This window comes from Schistocerca piceifrons, chromosome 10 (assembly GCF_021461385.2).
Source record: "Schistocerca piceifrons isolate TAMUIC-IGC-003096 chromosome 10, iqSchPice1.1, whole genome shotgun sequence".
In the NCBI taxonomy this organism is placed as follows: domain Eukaryota; kingdom Metazoa; phylum Arthropoda; class Insecta; order Orthoptera; family Acrididae; genus Schistocerca; species Schistocerca piceifrons.
Genome location: NC_060147.1, coordinates 24,594,104 through 24,612,679, shown reverse-complemented (window position 1 = coordinate 24,612,679; position 18,576 = coordinate 24,594,104).

The window sequence follows — 18,576 nt, the reverse complement described above, 5'->3', positions numbered from 1 at the left end:
ATATGGCTGTCTGCCAGATTTATGATGCGACACCGTGTGCTGCAGGGATTGTGATGCAGATGATAACTTCATTTTCACTCCCGCCCGTGACTGGGATTGTCATTACTTTATTCATGTTACAAAAAAAAAGGGCGGCCTTTACGTTGATTTTCTGGTTTACAAATTGTTTTTGCTTTGTTTTTGCTGTCTCGATCCTTTTCTTATCCCTACGATAGTACAATTGTACGAATAAAGATTGTTTGTTTACCCTGCCTTCCTGCTCCCAAAAATAAGATAAAAAAATCCGCTTGGAAAACGATTTTTTTTTATTATCACCTTCATTTAACTTGTATGTAAATCTTATTTATGTATTTGTATAAAAAAAGCGGTTCTAAAAAAAAAAAAAAGTTGGTAGAGCACTTGCCCACAAAAGGCAAATGTCCCGAGTTCGAGTCTCGGTCGGGCACACAGTTTTAATCTGCCAGGTAGTTTCATATCAGCGCACACCCCGCTACAGAGTGAAAATCTCATTCTGGAAGGCGGGACTAATTCTTCTGCCAAGTGTTTGTTGCTGGTTTCTGTCGGAATTGTTATTTAAATAACACTGACCGCTTGTACCATTTTATAATGTAAAGCAATATTTCACTGCAATGGGAACTTTACGAATAAAAATTACCCGGTTTTTTTTAAAGAGTTATTTGAAAAAAAAAAAAGAAATTTCAGCAGTACCGCTATGGATAATTGACATTTCGGTTGTTTTATCCGGTTATTAGTAAATAATAAAAAAACACCGCTTGTAACTGAGGCAAGACAGATACCGAAAAATAGCAGTTATTCAGAACTAAAAATCGTTATAGGTTTTAACCTGTCGGTTTTTCCCATCCCTAGCTTCGGAGCTACACTGTACTGGAGTGCCCTGGAAAATCCCTTTGCAGGGATTGCGTCTGATGCATTACGTCCTTCTCAACGTAACTGCAAACTTGTCAAGCGAGAATGAGCAAGCATTTTGTCCAAGCATGTACAAATCCCCTAGGCCAATATACATTCGATAAATGATAATTACAGCCGGAACAATAACCAATAACATATTGTTTTTCTTCGCTCCGGCCGGCCGGGGTGGCCGAGCTGTACCAGGCGCTACAGTCTGGAACCGCGCGACCGCTACGGTAACAGGTTCGAATCCTGCTTCGGGCATGGATGTGTGTGATGTCCTTAAGTTAATTAGGTTTAAGTAGTTCTAAGTTCTAGGGGATTGATGACCTCAGAAGTTAAGTCCCATAGTGCCCAGAGCCATTTGAACCATTTTTTTCTTCGCTCCTACACAAGTAAAAAGTGTAAATATTTACGAATTGTGTTGCTACTATTGATATATTATATTGTATGGTTACATATTTTTAAAAATTTCACTATAATGACATGATCTAATATTTTAAATTTATGCTACATGAAATTGTTATTGTTGTGGTCTTCAGCCCTGAGACTGGTTTGATCCAGCTCTCCATGCACATGAAATTACATGTAACATATATTTAGCCTTCTTCATATTCCTCTACACCCTCAGTAGGCCACTTTATGACATGCTGTAGATAAGATCTGACGATGGTCATCACGGACTGAAACCGGTCATCGTCAAAAGATTTGATATTGTGATCAAAGACTGGAATAAAAACCATTTGACCGTATTGGATCACTGTTCATATACGCGGCTATGTCGCAGCTGGTGAAATATCACATTTTAACTGAAGAATTAGAAATGAAAAAATTATCTGCAAGATGGGTGCCGTCGCCATGGCAAAATTACACGAACTAAGGTATGAACTGTTGCCACACCCGCCTATGAGCTAATATGGATCCATCACAATTCCATCTCCTCCCAAAACTGAAAATTTTTCTTAGTGGACGAAGATTCACTTCAAACGAAGAACTGATAGCCCGAGTTGACAACTATTTTGCAGCCCTGGAGGAAACTCATTTTCGAGATAGGATCAAGGGACTGGAACATCATTGGACCGAGTGCATTAATCTACAAAGAGACTACAGTGAAAAATAAAAAAAAGTTTCAGTGACGTAAGTACTTTTTTCTGTTTAATTCCGAGAACTTTTCAAAACACCCTCGTATTTTCACCGTCACCAGCAGACGAAGAATGGAGATACTGATAGAAACCGATCGCGGGGAAGATCAGTTTGGATTCTGTAGAAATGTAGGAACACGCCAGGCAATACTGACACTACGACTTCACGTAGAAGATAGGTTAATGAAAGGTAAACTTATGTTTATATCATTTGTGGACTTAGAAAAAGCTTTTGACAATGTTGACTGGAACACTCTGTTTCAAATTCTAAAGATGGCGGGGGTAAAATACAGGGAGTGAAAGGCTATTTACAATTTGTACAGAAACCAGATGGCAGTTATAAGAGTCGAGCCGAGGGGCATGAATGCGAAGTAGTCGTTGAGAAGGGAGTGAGACAGGGTTGTAACCTCTCTCCGATGTTATTCAATCTGTATAATGAGCAGGCAAACAAAAGAAAAATTTGGAATAGGAATTAAAGTCCAGGGAGAAGAAATAAAAACTTCCAGGTTTGCAATTCTATCAGAGACAGCAAAGGATCTGGAAGAGCAGCTGAACGGAATGGATAATGTCTTGAAAGGAAGATAAGGATGTACATCAACAAAAGAAACACAAGGATACTGGAATGTAATGGAGTTAAATCAGGTGATGCTGCGGGAATTAGATTAGGAAATGAGACACAAAGTAGTAAATGAGTTTGCTATTTGGTAAGCAAAAGAGCTGATGATGGTCGAAGTAGGGAGGGTATAAAATGCAGACAAGGCAATGGCAAAGAGAGAGTTTTTGAAGAAAATAAATTTGTTAACATCGAGTATAGATTTAAGTGTCAGGAAGTGTAAAAGTATTTGTATAGAGTGTAGCCATGTATGGGAGAGAAACATGGATGATAAACAGTTTAAACAAGAAGATAATAGAAAGTTTTGAAATGTGGTGGTACAGATGAATGCTGAAGATTGGATGAGTAGATCACGTACCTAATGAGGAGGTACTGAATACAATTGTAGAGGAGAGAAATTTATGATACAACCTGACTAGAAGAAGCTGTCGGAAGATAGGAGACATTCTGAGGCATCAAGGGATCACCAATTTCATACTAGAGGGAAGCGGAGGGGGGAAAAATCGTAGGGGGAGAGAAGAGATGAATACCGTAAGCAGATTCAGAAGGATGTAGGTTACTGTAGTTATTCGGAGATGAAGGGGCTTGCACAGGATAGAGTAGCATGGAGAGCTGCAGCAAACTAGTCTTTCGATTGAAGACCACAACAGCAGTTACAACCGATTTCAACAGTCTATGATGTTATCTTCAGGTTTTAAAAACCTTCGTTGTAATACAGCGTAAAATGAGCATGTTTTACAACGAAAGTTTTTAAGACGTGAAAATGATGGCATAGTCTGTAGAAACCGGTTGTCCTAAATAAAAAATTGTATTTCAGGAGATCTTGGTTTTTAACAATTAAACAGATTCCAGAATGAGATTTTCACTCTGCAGCGGAATGTGCGCTGATATGAAACTTCCTGGCAGATTAAAACTGTGTGCCCGACCGAGACTCGAACTCGGGACCTTTGCCTTTAGGGGGCAAGTGCTCTACCATCTGAGCTACCGAAGCACGACTCACGCCCCGTCCTCACAGCTTTACTTGTGCCAGTAAGTCGTGCTTGTGTAGCTCAGTTGGTAGAGCACTTGCCCGCGAAAGGCAAAGGTCCCGAGTTCGAGTCTCGGTCGGGCACACACTTTTAATCTGCCAGGAAGTTTCAATTAAACAGATTGCCCTTCAGTCTCTCAAAATGATAAAGTGCAACGTGTCGTTATAACTTCGTTCAGTACACGTGATTATTTATAACGCACTGATGATTGCATCACTGTCAGCGGAAATTTAGACCTGCTATGCAGTAAAATAGACAGAGGACACCACGATCTATGCTGACCTTCTTTATTAGGATTTTTGCTTGCCCGTTGTCCTCTACATGATCCTGTCATTTGTACTTACAAGGGAACCTCCCCATCGCACCCCCCTCAGATTTAGTTATAAGTTGGCACTGTGGACAGGCCTTGAAAATCTGAACACAGATCAATCGATAAAACAGGAAGAAGTTTTGTCGAACTATGAAAAAAAATAAGCAAAATATACAAATTGAGTAGTCGATGTGTAACATAAGACGCATGAAGGACGATGTAATTTGAGGAGTGCCGTGGTATTGTGGTTAGCATAAACAACTGCGGTACGAGAGGACCTCAGTTCAAGTCTTCACTCGAGTAAAAATTTTAACTTTTTTATTTTCTAGCAATTGACGTGTGTCAATTATCAAAGTTCAGGCACTCACACAATCAACTTCGCTCTCGAAAATTCCAGGACATGTTCAGATTTGCTTGGACATATGCAGGATTTGACGGTCTACACACGGAAAAAAATTGGAAAACGTTAAAAACATATGTTTTGACAGAGCACAGGGAAAACTGTGTGACTGTGAAACTGTTGCATTCATCTGTTGCAGTTTATGTGACAAACTCTTATGTTTTCACCACTTTTTTGGGAGTTATTCTCACATCCACAAGAAAACCTAAATTGGGCAAGGTAGAAGATCTTTTTACCCATTAGGTGGGTCGACAACATATTTTTGTCATGTGACGCACATGCCGTCACCAGTGTCGTATAGAATATAACAGACGTGTTTTCCTGTGGAGGAATCGGTTGACCTATGACCTTGCGATCAAATGTTTTCGGTTCCCATTGGAGAGGAACGTACTTTCGTCTACTAATCGCACGGTTTTGCGGTGCGGTCGCACAACACAGACACTGAACTTATTACAGTGAACAGAGACGTCAATGAACGAACTGACAGATCATAACTTTGCGAAAATAAATTAAGTAAAATTTTCAACCGAGGGAAGACTTGAACCAAGGACCTCTCGTTCCGCAGTTGTTCACGCTAACCACGGGACCACCGCGCTCCTGCGCTGATACTCTGCTTGACATTGCATAATTGCACATGGACTACTCAGTTTGTATATTTTACTTATTTTTCCATAGTTCCACACAACTTCTTCCCGTTTTCTCGATTGATCTGTGTTTAGTTTTTCAAGGCCTATCCACTGTGCCAACTTATAATTAAATCTGAGTGGGGTGCGATGGGGAGGTTCCCTTGTTAGAGTAATTAATGAAACACCCGCTGCATTTTTGATTTAAGTCTCATTTTTCACCTCTTCAAACTAAAATTCACCACATTCATTTTTTGTACGTTCAGTATAATATTATTGCATACTGACTTGTGGTAAAGTTCCTTGAAGGTTTCATCTGATAGCGCACTAAACATTAAGCTTGTGGGTAGATCAGCGCTGCTACGCAGTATGGAACGAATATGTAGTAGAAGCTTATACTCCGCTCATGATAAGAATAAACCTGATGTACACAAACACAAAGGCGATGAATGGTCAGAAGCCGCAGCACAAGTACACTGGTGTTGTTACGCTATGGGAAGCAGGTCCTACTTACGTGTTAGCTATACTATTACTAAGTTACGTTAAATGAAACTTTCAGATATTGAAATTTATTGACACCCGTTAACGTATTTGTTATACACGATTTAGCTATGTAGTCTATGTTTCAAAAATCGTGTCACAGTCTCTGCAGTGTTGTGCTCCGATTATCTGAGGCTGCATAGAGTCGACTTTGATGTTTCCCGAGAGAGCATTGCATACATGCATAATGTATGTAGGCGAATCGGTAGCGTAATAGAAAAATAGATCACTGCATTTTCTGGGTCTGTCGTTCAAATCCCACTTGAGTATTTATTTTTCTCGTTCAACTCTAAATATCTACATCTCGTAATTGTAAAATTCATCTTCATTCTTTGTGAATAATGCACGCCTTCTTTTTGCTAATTATATATTGCATGCGAAATTTCTGTTTTAATTTCAAATATAAATTCTTGATTATCGATATTTTACGAAAAACTGTTAATAAAGGTTGCTTAAATTAAGAAAACATAACGGTTTATATTTTAAGGCAAAAATAAAAAACCAAATACTCTATCTTTGTACTATGTCCATTGATTTATACAACAGTTGCAGGTAAGTGATATAGGAACATGGAAAACAATCATTTTCATAACATCGAGCACGCCATAAAAATGCTGCATTTTTACATTTGCCACTGTGCCATTACAATATGAACCCAACAGAGTTGATCTGGGGCCAAGTTAAGGGATGTGGCTCGAGAAATAAGAAAACTGTTAATCTGCCAGACGTACTGGAACTAACTCGGCGGGATATAGAACGGCACGTCGTAAAAGAGGAGAAAATGCGGCGCCTGGTTGGCTTCGTGGATTCTATTGTTGATCGACGTATCAGATGACGGTTCTAGAACTGAAACGTATTTCTCGGATTCGGATAAGGAAGGAGCTAAGAGGTTACCTGACGACAACGTCATCATAAACTAAAGGCTATGCCTTGTGGATTTAGCCACCCTCTCGCCATAGTCATCCTCTTCAATTCTTCATACGATTTTATCCCCATATTTGGTGTTATTAAAATACGTTGCTCTTGGCCTGCCTCTTGTTTTTTTCCCTAAAACTTTTCCTTCAAATACATTCTTTAGGAACTGGTTCTATCTCATTATGTGCCCTATCAATTTTTGATTTTCTTCTTCCTATATAATTTAGCAGCGTTCTGTTCTCATTCAGTTCTCTTAAGACCTGTTCATTACTTTTTCTCTCTACCCAACTTGTTTTCGTCATTGTTCTCCATATCCACATTTCCATTGCTTCCAGTCTCTTTTCCTCTGCCTTTCCCAGAGTCCACGCTTCACATCCGTATGTTAAGAGACTCCAGACAAAAATTTTGGCAAACTTTTTCCTACTTTCTAGGCTTATACGACTGTCTGTTAGTAAATTCCTTTTATTTTGGAAAGCTTGCTTTGCCAAGGCTATTCTTCTCTTTATGTCTGTGATACATTTATTGTCGTCAGTGTAATCCCTGCAGTATGCTCGCTCAGAAAAATTACCCTGTTTGAGTAAGAAATTTTCATCACTCTTGTTTGTAATTAGAATACTATGTAAAGTTAGGACGAGAGCATTTTATGCTTTCCTTCTGACCACCTAAGAAGCGCGCGGTAGTGCTGGAATTTTGCCGAATATTGTTTCATTCTCTTTAAAAATTAAACGACATTCGAAGCTTTATTGTTTCTCTGCCTGTCTCTTTTTACTTCTGAACTGCATCTGCTTACATCACTGCAGGTTAGTTGGAGCGCTGGCTGGCCAGTGCTGTCCAAGTTTAGTGCGTCGGTAAAGCTGTTATCCTGCACATTACCGCTGCGTGTGACACAGCATAAAACGTATCCTTATGATGCTACTTGATTGTACTGGTCACAGCCTGGCTTCCGATCCACGTGAAACGAAATCCAATGAGATTCTACATGCACATCTACTTCTACATGGTTACTCTACAATTCACACTTAAGTGCCTGGCAGAGGGTTTATCGAACCATTTTCATTCTACTTCTCTACCATTCCACTCTCGAAAGGCGAGTGGGAAAAAGGAACACCTAAATATTTCCGTTCGAGCTCTGATTTCTCTTATTTTGTTACGATGATCATTTCTCCCTACGTAGCTGGGTGTCGACAAGATATTTTCGCATTCGGAAGAGAAAGTTGTTGACTGAAAATTCGTAAACAATCTCGCCGCAAAGAAAACCGCCTTTGTTTCAGAGACTGCCACCCCAACTCGCGTATCATATCAGTGACACTCTCACCCCTGTTGCGCGATAACACTAAACGAGTCGCCCTTCTTTGCACTTTTTCGATGTCCTCCGTCAGTCCTACCTGGTGAGGATCCCACCGCGCAGCAATATTCCAACAGAGGAAGGACAAGTGTCTCTTTGGTGGGTTTGTCGCATCTTATAAGTGTTCTGCCAACAAAGCGCAGCCTTTGTTTCGTCCTCCCCACAATATTATCTGTGTGGCCTTTCCAATTTAAGTTGCTCGTAATTGTAATTCCTAGGTATTTAGTCGAATTGACAGCGCTTAGATTTGTACGATTTATCGTATACCCAAAATTTATCGGATTTCGTTTAGTACCCATGTGGATAACCTCGCACTTTTCTTTGTTGAGCGCTAATTGCAATTTTTCGCACCATACATAAATTCTCTCTTGGTCATTTTGTAATTTTAATTGATCGTCTGATGATTTTACTAGACGGTAAATTACAGCGTCATCTGCAAACAATGTAAGGGGGCTACTCAGATTATCAGGTAGATCATTTATGTAAATGAGGAACAGCAGAGTGCCTATGACACTACCTTGCGGAACGCCAGATATCACTTCTGTTCTCCTTAATGATTTACCGTCTATCACTACGAACTTTGACCTCTCTGAGAGGAAATCACGAATCCAGTCACAGAACTGAGACGATCCTCCGTATGCACGCAATTTGATTAATAGTCGCTTGTGAGGAATGGTATCAAAAGCCTTCTGGAAATCTAGGAATATGAAATCGATCTGAGATCCCTTGTAGACAGCACTCATTACTTCATGGGAATAAAGAGTTAGCTGTGTTCCACAAGAAGGATATTTTCTGAATCCGTGATGGTTATGTATCAACAAGTCATTTTCTTCAAGGTGATTCATAATGTTCGAGTACAGTACATGCTCCAAAATCCTACTGTAAATTGAGGTCAGTGATATGGGTCTGTAATTCAGTGGGTTACTCTTATTTCCTTTCCTGAATATTGGTGTGACCTGTGCTACTATCCAGTCTTTAGGAACAGATCTTTCGTCAAGTGAGTGGTTGTATATGATTGCTAAGGAAGGCGCTATTGTGTCTGCATACTCTGAAAGGAGACTGATTGGTATACCATCTCGACCGGAAGACTTGCCTTTCTTAAGTGATTTGGGTTGTTTCGCAACACCTAAAAAATATACTTTTGCCGGCCGTGTGGCCGAGCGGTTCTAGGCGCTACAGTCTGGAACCACGCGATCGCTAAGGTCGCAGGTTGGAATCCTGCCTCGGGCATGGATATTTGTGATGTCCTTAGGTTAGTTAGGTTTAAGTAGTTCTAAGTTCTAGGGGACTGAAGACCCCAGAAGTTAAGTCCCATAGTGCTCAGAGCCATTTGAACCATTTATCTACTTTTATGTCACTCATGCTAACAGCTGTTCGAATTCTTGTATATTTACTTCGTCTTCTTTCGTGAAGGAATTACGGAAAACTGTATTTAGTAACTCTGCTTTAGTGGCACCATCATCGGTAACATTTCCATCGCTATCGCGCAGTGACGGCATTGACTGTTTTTTGCCACTGGTGTACTTTACATACGACCAGAATCTCTTTGGGTTTTCTACCATATTTTGAGACAATGTTTCATTGTGGAAACTATTAAAAGCATCTCGCCCTGACGTCCGCACTAAATTTCGAGCTTCCGTGAAACTTATGCAGTCTTGGGGATTTTGCGTGCAGATGCGGAAGAATCATGTTTATTCTCATGATGAACAGACTACAGTCGTCATGTTTGTGATTGTGCGCTGAGCGCGCTATGAAATTAGAGGGCGCGAGCTTTTATTCGCCCTATATGACGCACAGGAGATAGTGCGAAAGTAATTATGTTGAGCTTGGGCGAGGCGCTTACCGTTTTTGCGTTGAGGTTTGGCCTGCTTCCTTCGGCAGCGGCTGGGTGACGGCTTGGGAGGCGTATCCAGGCTGTCAGACGGAGAGGCCATAGTAACGAGGACGTCGACGCCGGCGGCGGTGACGCGTGCCGTGGAGGGAAGGGGCTTCTGGGCGACGCTCCACGGCCCATCAAGAACTCGCTCTCGCCATTGCGAAAACACTAGCACGGCCGTCCAACTCGTTCACACACTACACGACAAACTGGCCTACACCGCGGAATCGGTCGGTTCCGCTCAGACACCAAAAAATGAGCATCAAAAATTACTCTTAAAAATAGATTGTTCTGCAGACACCAGATATGTGGCGCGTAAGTTACAAAAAAACTGTTGTATATTCTCAAATTGCAATTTCGAAAAATATAATCTGCTGTGGTTTTGCTAAACTAATCACAAGCTCGGTTTGAAAAGGCGTTTTCTCCGTATCGTAACTATCTAAATGGTTTGAATGCAGTCGTGCAGAACTTTTGTGTTCAGCTGATTACTGTGTATATTTTCTCCCTTGCAACATAAAACAGTTGCATCTCTAACTCTTCACGAACACAATAATTCAGACCCGAAAGCTACAGTTAATCAGTCAGGAAGAACTGCGTCAGAATGTGACCTAGGCTTGCACTCTTCTTACTCCGTTATTCCTGGCCTTTCTTGTCACATGCGTGCGTTTTCTGTGGTAGCATTGTTCCTCACACGATATTGTCAGCAAAGGGGCGTAAGTTGTTTAAATGTGTGTCTCGAGATAGGTTCTCACTCTCATTTTACACAGCCGATGCCAGATCGATATTTGTACTGAGCTCTAGAAGTGCATGCTGGAAAAAGTATTGTGTCAGTCTAATATTTTATGTTACTCTCTACTTTTTGACTGTTAATTTTTCTTTTTCTTTCGCCGTTTATGGTGTAATTAGTGTGGCGTAATTTTGTTCAATCGCTTGGAGGAATATAAAAAAATTAAAGGCTGGCCTAAATGAGGGGGAGCATGAATCAGATGATACGAACACTCCTGCTAATTTCACACCGTCATCGTTATGTGATTAGTTTTTTTAAGCCATCAAGCTCATGTACTAACTATTCGCAGCACTTCGCTGAATGTCGTTGTTCACACTCGCAACAGAAGGTATTTTCAGTATACTGCTTTTGAAGGACACTTGTACGTACTGAGAAACTCGGCTTGAAGACAGTATACAGTTTGAAGACGGCGTCCCATAGGTAACAGGAGACACTGTGCAATTATTTAAACAAAAATTGTGATAAGCATTTCACTTTTCCTGTTTTATTTGTGTTTTTACGTTTCTTTGAAAATGTCTAAAATGAGAGGAAAATTATTCAAGTAAACACATTGCTGTTAGTTTCAAGATCCACTCTAAAAGTAAGGAAGTTGCTGAAGTATTTCAAAGCAGATTAGATTCAATTGGTCTTATTTTATTTATCCTTTGTGTGTAAGTCACGAGATCGGAGGGAATATTTTTGCAAGGACGAAATTGTAGCTTGAGAAGAAGTGTCGGTAAAAGAAGAGCACCGGTAGGTAATATGAAGAAATACCAGTAGGAAGTAGTTTTGTTACACGGAGGGGAGGATAAAAACAGTAGTTGGGCAACAACAAATCGTATCTTCAGTAAACTATGTGGTAAGAAAAAAAACAATAATGATGTGAGCGCTATACCAATTTATTTCTATTTTTTGGTTTCTTTCAACTCACGAGGGAAACTTTTTCCAGGGGAGGAATCATGTCTCAGAAATAATAGATGTTTTTAGGAAGATTACTATTATTTTTTCCAGTCTTTTTCTTTCGTCAAATCCAGCTGGGTGCTTTCGTCGTGGAGAAATAGCGCCTCCAGGAAACAGTGTAGAAAGGAAATGAGAGAGGAGAATAATAAAACGCCAGGAGGAATGGGGATGTTTGCATCGCACACAGAATTCATAAGGCGGTACCTCTCTCGTGTTGTCGATTAATTTCTTCCGATTCACTCAGTTGCCACGTTTACGACATCGTCAACTACTCCATTTCCTTTAAGTATTAACTGGCACGCCACTTTATACCCATTATTGTCGCCACATGTTCTCCGAGTTTTAAACTGCCACTGTTGTTTGGGTTCTGTCGGTTCCTTTCCTTACTGTCGATGCTTTTCTTTTTACGTGTTCTTAGTTTAGACGAACACTAGGCAGCCTTGTGCCTTTTTATAGAGTGCCACGGCTCTCTGTAGGCATATTGACCTAGTTTCTCTTGTGGGCTTATGCCTTCTACCCTCAGTTCACACTGCCACGGAGTTGGCACTACGGAACGAAACACAGGCGACGAGATGCGGTGCGAGTGCTGGCAGCGAGCGTCCTCTCTCCGTTGAGCTCAGCTCCGGTCTGCGGCGGAATCCAGCAGGTGAAGGCAGCGACCGCAGGTGGGGAATCGCAGCGGGGAGGGGGCGCTGTACAGATTGGATGCGAGGGCAGGCAGAGAGGGAAATGGGCCCAGGTGGGCAGGTGCGGCAGCGGGGAGGGACGGACAGGGGCGGGTGGGGGAGGGGGAGGGGAGGGGCCGCCAGGTGGGGGCGGAGGGGCAGAGGTGAGGCCAGGTGGTGGGGGGGCCGTGCTGCGGCGGGGAAAAACACAACAGCGGCGCCGGGCCACACGCGGGCGCGTCACCGGCCGGCGACCATCGCGCGCGGCGCGCGGCTCGGCCAGCACTACCACGACCACGATCGCGACCACGATCAGCATCCGGCGCGGCAGGCGAGACGCGGCCGTCGACGGAGCGCGGGCCGCCGGGCGGGCGCTGGCACACACGCGGCCGCCGGTCACACACTCGCGCGGCCGGGCAAACACTTTGCGGGGCGCGGCAGGCCGCAGCCGGCGGACGTTCGTTCGGTCGTGTTCGCGCTGAAAGCCGAACGCCGGCCGGCGGCGACGCGTCGCGGCTGTTTCCCGCTGAGCAGCGGCGACGGCGGCTGCGGGAAGGGGAGGGGGAGGGATCGGCTCCCCCCACCTCCTGCCGCCCCCCTCCTCTCCCCTCCGCCCGCTGCTCCTCTCCCCCTCCCCTCCCCAGCCCCTTCTCACTCTCTCTCCCTGCCGTCTCACTCGCTCCCCCTCACACTTCTTCCCTATTCTCCCGCTACAGATCTGCCGACGTCCCCTGCGCGGCCGCCTTTTCTTCTGGATTTTCGCTCGATCGCTCTCCGCCGAACGCAAGAGTACGTGGCCGAGGTCGCTAAATCGCGAACGCCGCGACCGCCAGTTTGCTGCTTCCAAGTGGAACGCAGATATAGTCCTATTTAAGGGGGGTAGGACGTCAAACGGGCCGACTTGGAGCAGGAGAGGCAGCACAGGACATTTTAATTTCCACTGTCTATACTTCTACAAATAAATTCATAAAACTTTGTCAGCATCACCAGGAATATTTCAGTATTCACACTCCTAGTAGTGGAAGTTTGTGGTGGGCGTACTGTAAGACCTTCGCTACACACACCATCAGATTATTTGACTTGTCGCTCTAACGAAGTAGGCGAGTGTCAGCAATATGTCTCGTGGTCTTATTGTGGCGTGTTTATCTTCTGCCGTTAGGTCAGACGATAGAAATGCCACTTGCACGCTTAGAGTAGCAGATTGACGGTGACCAACTTTAAACAGAACTTGATTAATTTTCACACACAATTATTAAAATAATAACAAGCATAAAAATAAATTAACTTGGTTCTGGATGCTATTTACAATTGACAATCTGAAGTTCCTTTGGTCTTGGTACGTTAATCTTATTCTCACATATCTCTGATACTTGACAAAGTGTCTATTCATTTACCTTCATGGCTATGTACAGGAATATGATAATCTTACTAGGCGCAGACTGAAACTTGACTACCGACTGGTACAGACTAATGCAGATTGAGTAATCGGAGATCTGTACACTCGTTATAATACCTCACGCGTTCATGTATCACTGCGCGAGTGTGATCCGCGAGGAGAAAAGGTTCTACGTTAGCAGCATTACATACTAATACGCGGATCGGCGGAAGCAGAATTTGGTCCGTCTTCATGGCAGCGCCATCTCGTATTGCGGAGACGGACGAGCGCTGCGCCTGCGCTGTTGTGCTTAGCGGGGCGCGCCCTAGTGGGAAAGTTGTGTACGCGCTGACTACGCTGAACTATGTACACAACAAAGTTCGAAAACATAACGAAGTAATTTTTTTTACGTGTGAAATTTCATCATTTTTTTCACTTACTAATGGCAGCATTTGTTGCTATAGGTATACTTTTCTTCATAAGTAAGGGAGATGGTTCGATGAATTTCGTGCCGGCCGCGGTGGTCATGCGGTTCTAGGCGCTGCAGTCCGGAACCGCGCGACTGCTACGGTCGCAGGTTCGAATCCTGCCTTGGGCATGGATGTGTGTGATGTCCTTAGGTTAGTTAGGTTTAAGTAGTTCTAAGTTCTAGGGAACTGATGACCTAAGATGTTAAGTCCCATAGTGCTCAGAGCCATTTTTTTTGATGAATTTTGTACAGCATACAAACCATACTTAAAGGTGTATGAAACTCTATAATTTTCCAAATCTATTAACAACTATAGTAAAAATTGAGGTAATTAACTGCAAAATTTGTGTTTTTTTTCTGAACATTAAGTTTAAAATACAACAAATCATTCGTTTTTTTTTCATAAATTAAATAAATTCTAGAGTTTCATACAGTTGTAAGTATGGTATGTAGGCTGTGCAAAATTCATCGAAGAATCTCTCTAACTTATGAAGAAAAGTGTAAGTATAGCAACAAATGCAGCCATTAGTAAGTGAAAAAATGATGAAATTTCGCACGTAAAAAAAAATTATTTTGTTATGTTTTCGAAATTCCACTGCAATGAGTGTGAATCCTTACTCCTTCCTGGTGATGCTGACAAAGTTTTATGAATTTATTTGTAAAAGTATAAACACTGGAACTTAAAATGTCCTGTGGTGTCTCTCCTGGTCCAAGTCGGCCCGTTTGACGTCCTACTCCCCCTTAAGAGGGGTGGGGGCATATGAGAAAATACACAGGTTCTTACAAGCTAATGTCACTTTTACTATCTGAGCGGTAATTGAACCAAATTTTGCACATGTCGTCATTATCTCATTGGCTATAATCTGAACTTTTTTAACGTTTTTGTCAAATAATTTGATCTGGATGTTGCTGGATGTTTTTGGAACTTATATTATCACACGAGGAACATTTTTCTCGAAGTTTGCTATACTTACACTTTCAAAATATTTAAAATCTTGAACATGGCTGGAGACAGCAGGGAAAGATGAAAAACAGCCAAATCCGTTGCAATAGTAAAAGGTTTATTTAAAAGCATCTACACCTAGTGTTGTAGTCTTTAAAAGCGTCTTCTTCGAAAGGCTCAATTGTCAACACTGATTGCAGGATGTTGTGGAATTACTCGTACGTTAAATGTGTACCTCCACATCATTTTCCTCACGGAGACTTTTAGAATGCGGTCGATTATACCTGAGGGCAAGAGGGTCGTTCCCCCCCCCCCCCCCCCCCACCCCCCTTTAGCTCCCAGGGAAAGGGAGAGAAAATATAGTGTAGTCAGGTGTTTTTCTTTGAAGAAAATGATTTAAAAGTCAGTATTACGCATGTTTTTAACAAGTCGGCACTGGAAATTTTTGTGGCTACTTATAAGTCGATTCGTCTACCAAAATATTCCCCGACCACCAGGTCTACGCCTCCTCCTCCCTCCTTTCCCTCCTTCCCCCCTCCATCCCCCCGCCCATCCACATCATTTTTCTCACGAAGACTTTTGAAATGTAGTAGATTATTCTTAGTAATCAGATAAACAAATCTGTCTACCAGTTTTTCACTATCTAATGGTTCAAATGGCTCTGAGCACTATGGGACTTAACTTCTGAGGTCATCAGTCCCCTAGAACTTATAACTACTTAAACATAACTAACCTAAGGACGTCACACATATCCATTCCCGAGGCAGGATCCGAACCTGCGACCGTAGTGGTCTTTCACTATCAATCATAAATCTCTCATAAAAGTTTTTTAATCTATGTGTGCGAAACATAGCAATTTCTACTCCGCAAAAATTCAAAGGAATTTGTCAGTAACGCACTTTGCAAAATTATGTACCACAGGGAGTTGTGTATAGTATGCTCAAAAGTCTGTAGCAAATCCCACCTTTTCATCTACTGTTGTTCAGCAAAAAATATTCCTTACACACTGAAAAATGAAAGTTGTGGGAAAAGCAGAAAAAAAGATTTTCTGAGCATCTATGCCAGCAACAAGTACCAGGTGTTTTAAGCATAGCTACTCACAGAGGTCCAGTATGTGCTGCAATTAACGTACGGCAAGGAAATTTGGTAGATATGCTAATGTGTCAATGCGGAACCCAATTACACTGGAACAAAATTAGTTCCAATTTTGGCCACCAGGTCCAAATCTGGCGTCGTGAGCGCAAGAAAGACGTACAGATTTCTGCATAATGGATTAGGAACGAGAAAAGGTCAAACAAGTGAGAAAGGCATAATGTTGATTTCATTATTAACAGCCGCTTACACAGCTTCTTCAACATGAGCACCGGAGACGTCGACGAGATGCCGTACAGCGCCATATTTGCAACTGGTGGCCAAAACTGGAACTAATTTTTTCCAGTCTAAATTAGTTCAGGATTAACACATTAGCATATCTGCCAAGTTTCGCTGCCATAAGATAACTACAGCCCACACTGAACCTCCCTGAAAAGCCGCACTTAAATTGTGACCAACTGGTACTCTCACATGATGAACATTTTCTCAAAGTTTACCTTACTTATCCCTTTCAAAATGTTTAAAATCTTCAACATGGCTGGAGACAGCAACTGTAATGTACTCTTCGTCAGGAAAGGGTGAAAAAAAACCAAAGTAGTTGCAGTTGTAGAGGGTTTACTAAAATAGCCCTTGACCTACGTTTCGACTTCTTTAAAAACTTCATTCAGAAGGATCAATGATTAACACTCCTTACATCACGTTGTGGAGATACAAATTTAACATCTGAGGTCATCAGTCCCCTAGACTTAGAACTACTTAAACGTAACTAACCTAATTACATCACACACATCCATGCCCGAGACAGCGTTCGAACCTGCGACCGTAGCGGCAGCACAGTTCCGGACTGAAGCGCCTACAACAACTTGGCCTATCTCTATAACATTCTGTAATCAATGTTAATCATTGATCCTTCTGAAGAAGACGTTTTTGGAGACTTTTTTTACTTTTTTTTCATTTTTTTTTTTTTTTTTTTTTTTTTTTTTTTTTTTTTTTTTACAAACCTTGACAAATATGGTAGGTTATTTTGATCACGAGCGCCGATACGATAGTTTGTTGGGGGCAGGGGGGCGAGGGAGAGAGGGGTAGATGTGGGGGTCGGAGTATTTTTAATATTTTGCTAAGCGAACAGCGACTTACAAGTAGCCATAAGAAGCTCTAGTACCGACCTTGTCAAAAATCTGCATAATACTAACTTGGGGGGGGGGGGGGGGGGGAGCGAACGACCCTCTTGGGACTGGGTATGGCCGCCCTTGATACTTAGTAAGTAAATCAAATCTGTCTTCCACTTTTTTAATATCAGTCTTAGAACTTTCTCTACCATCTTTTTAGTTTACTTGTATTACAACAGCAATTTTTATTTCACAAACAATTAAAGAATGTGACAGTAATGCTCTTCGAAAAAATTTTTACCACAGGAAGTTGCGTAATAAAAAGTACAAAGTCTGTAGCAAATTTGACCTTATAAGAAGAACAATAAAAGTTGCTGGAAATGCAGAAAAAAAGATTTTATTAGCGTTTATGCCAGAAACAAATCCATAATGTTGGCCATAGCCATACATTTGGCGTATTTGTTCTTCAGGTAGCTCTTTTCTTCTGGCGTGCCGTTTTGGCAATATACTTCTCTCACATTTCTGAACTAGCAATAATTTTTCAGTGAAGTAACCCCTATTAGGTCCTAGTCTCATAAGGATCCCGATTCTTACGGTGTTACCATCACTGAACACGAAACAAGCAACGCATGGAAAAATTTCAACATCAGAAGATGAGCAAAATGTCTTTGGGCGTTTCTTCAAAAATAGCTTATTATAGTCTGCCTGGTTAACTGGATGGTAACGTGCTCGCTTCCCATGCAAGCGGGCCCGGATTAGATTCCCAGACGGGTTGGAGATTTTCTCCGCTCGGGGACTGGGTGTTGTGTTGTTCTCATCATCATTTCATCCCCATCCGGCGTGCAGGTCGCTCAATGCGGCGTCGAATGAATTAGGACTTACACTTCGCGTCCGAACTTCCCCGGATGGGGCCTCCCGCCCAACGATGACATACGTTCATTTCCATTTTTTTTTTAGTTTATTAAAGCTTTCGTTCGGATTTTGTGTTCGACCATGTGTGAATTTCTTCAGTAAATCGAAATTAAACGCATCGTGCATAGGTTGACAGCCTTCTATACTGTTCACATGTCTCCTCTGATGGCAGGAAATAAAGAATTATCGTAGACAAGGACAGAGTCGTTTAGAAAAGGGGCGTGCCACTGCTCATTGGTTGAAAGAAGATGACTTTTACGTAATTTGTAGCACGAATTAAGCTCTGAAATTAGAGACAATATTTCTAGCATTCTACAAAACAATTTAGTGGCAAAAAATTTCGACATTTTTTTTACCTATTTCACTCACATTCCTCCTAAAAGTAGTCGCTGTCTCGGAGTCATCGCTGCCGTCGGCTATATATCTCTGACGTTGTCAGCTCCCATTGTGTTGGCACTTTCCTGCGCAAGGCGTTTTGCTCGCTAGTTGTCAAGCAGGAAACTTTTCACGGACGCGAATGTTTCACTTACAAGAGGAAAAGAAACATAACTCTGGCCCTAATAAAATTGAAGAACATATTTCTG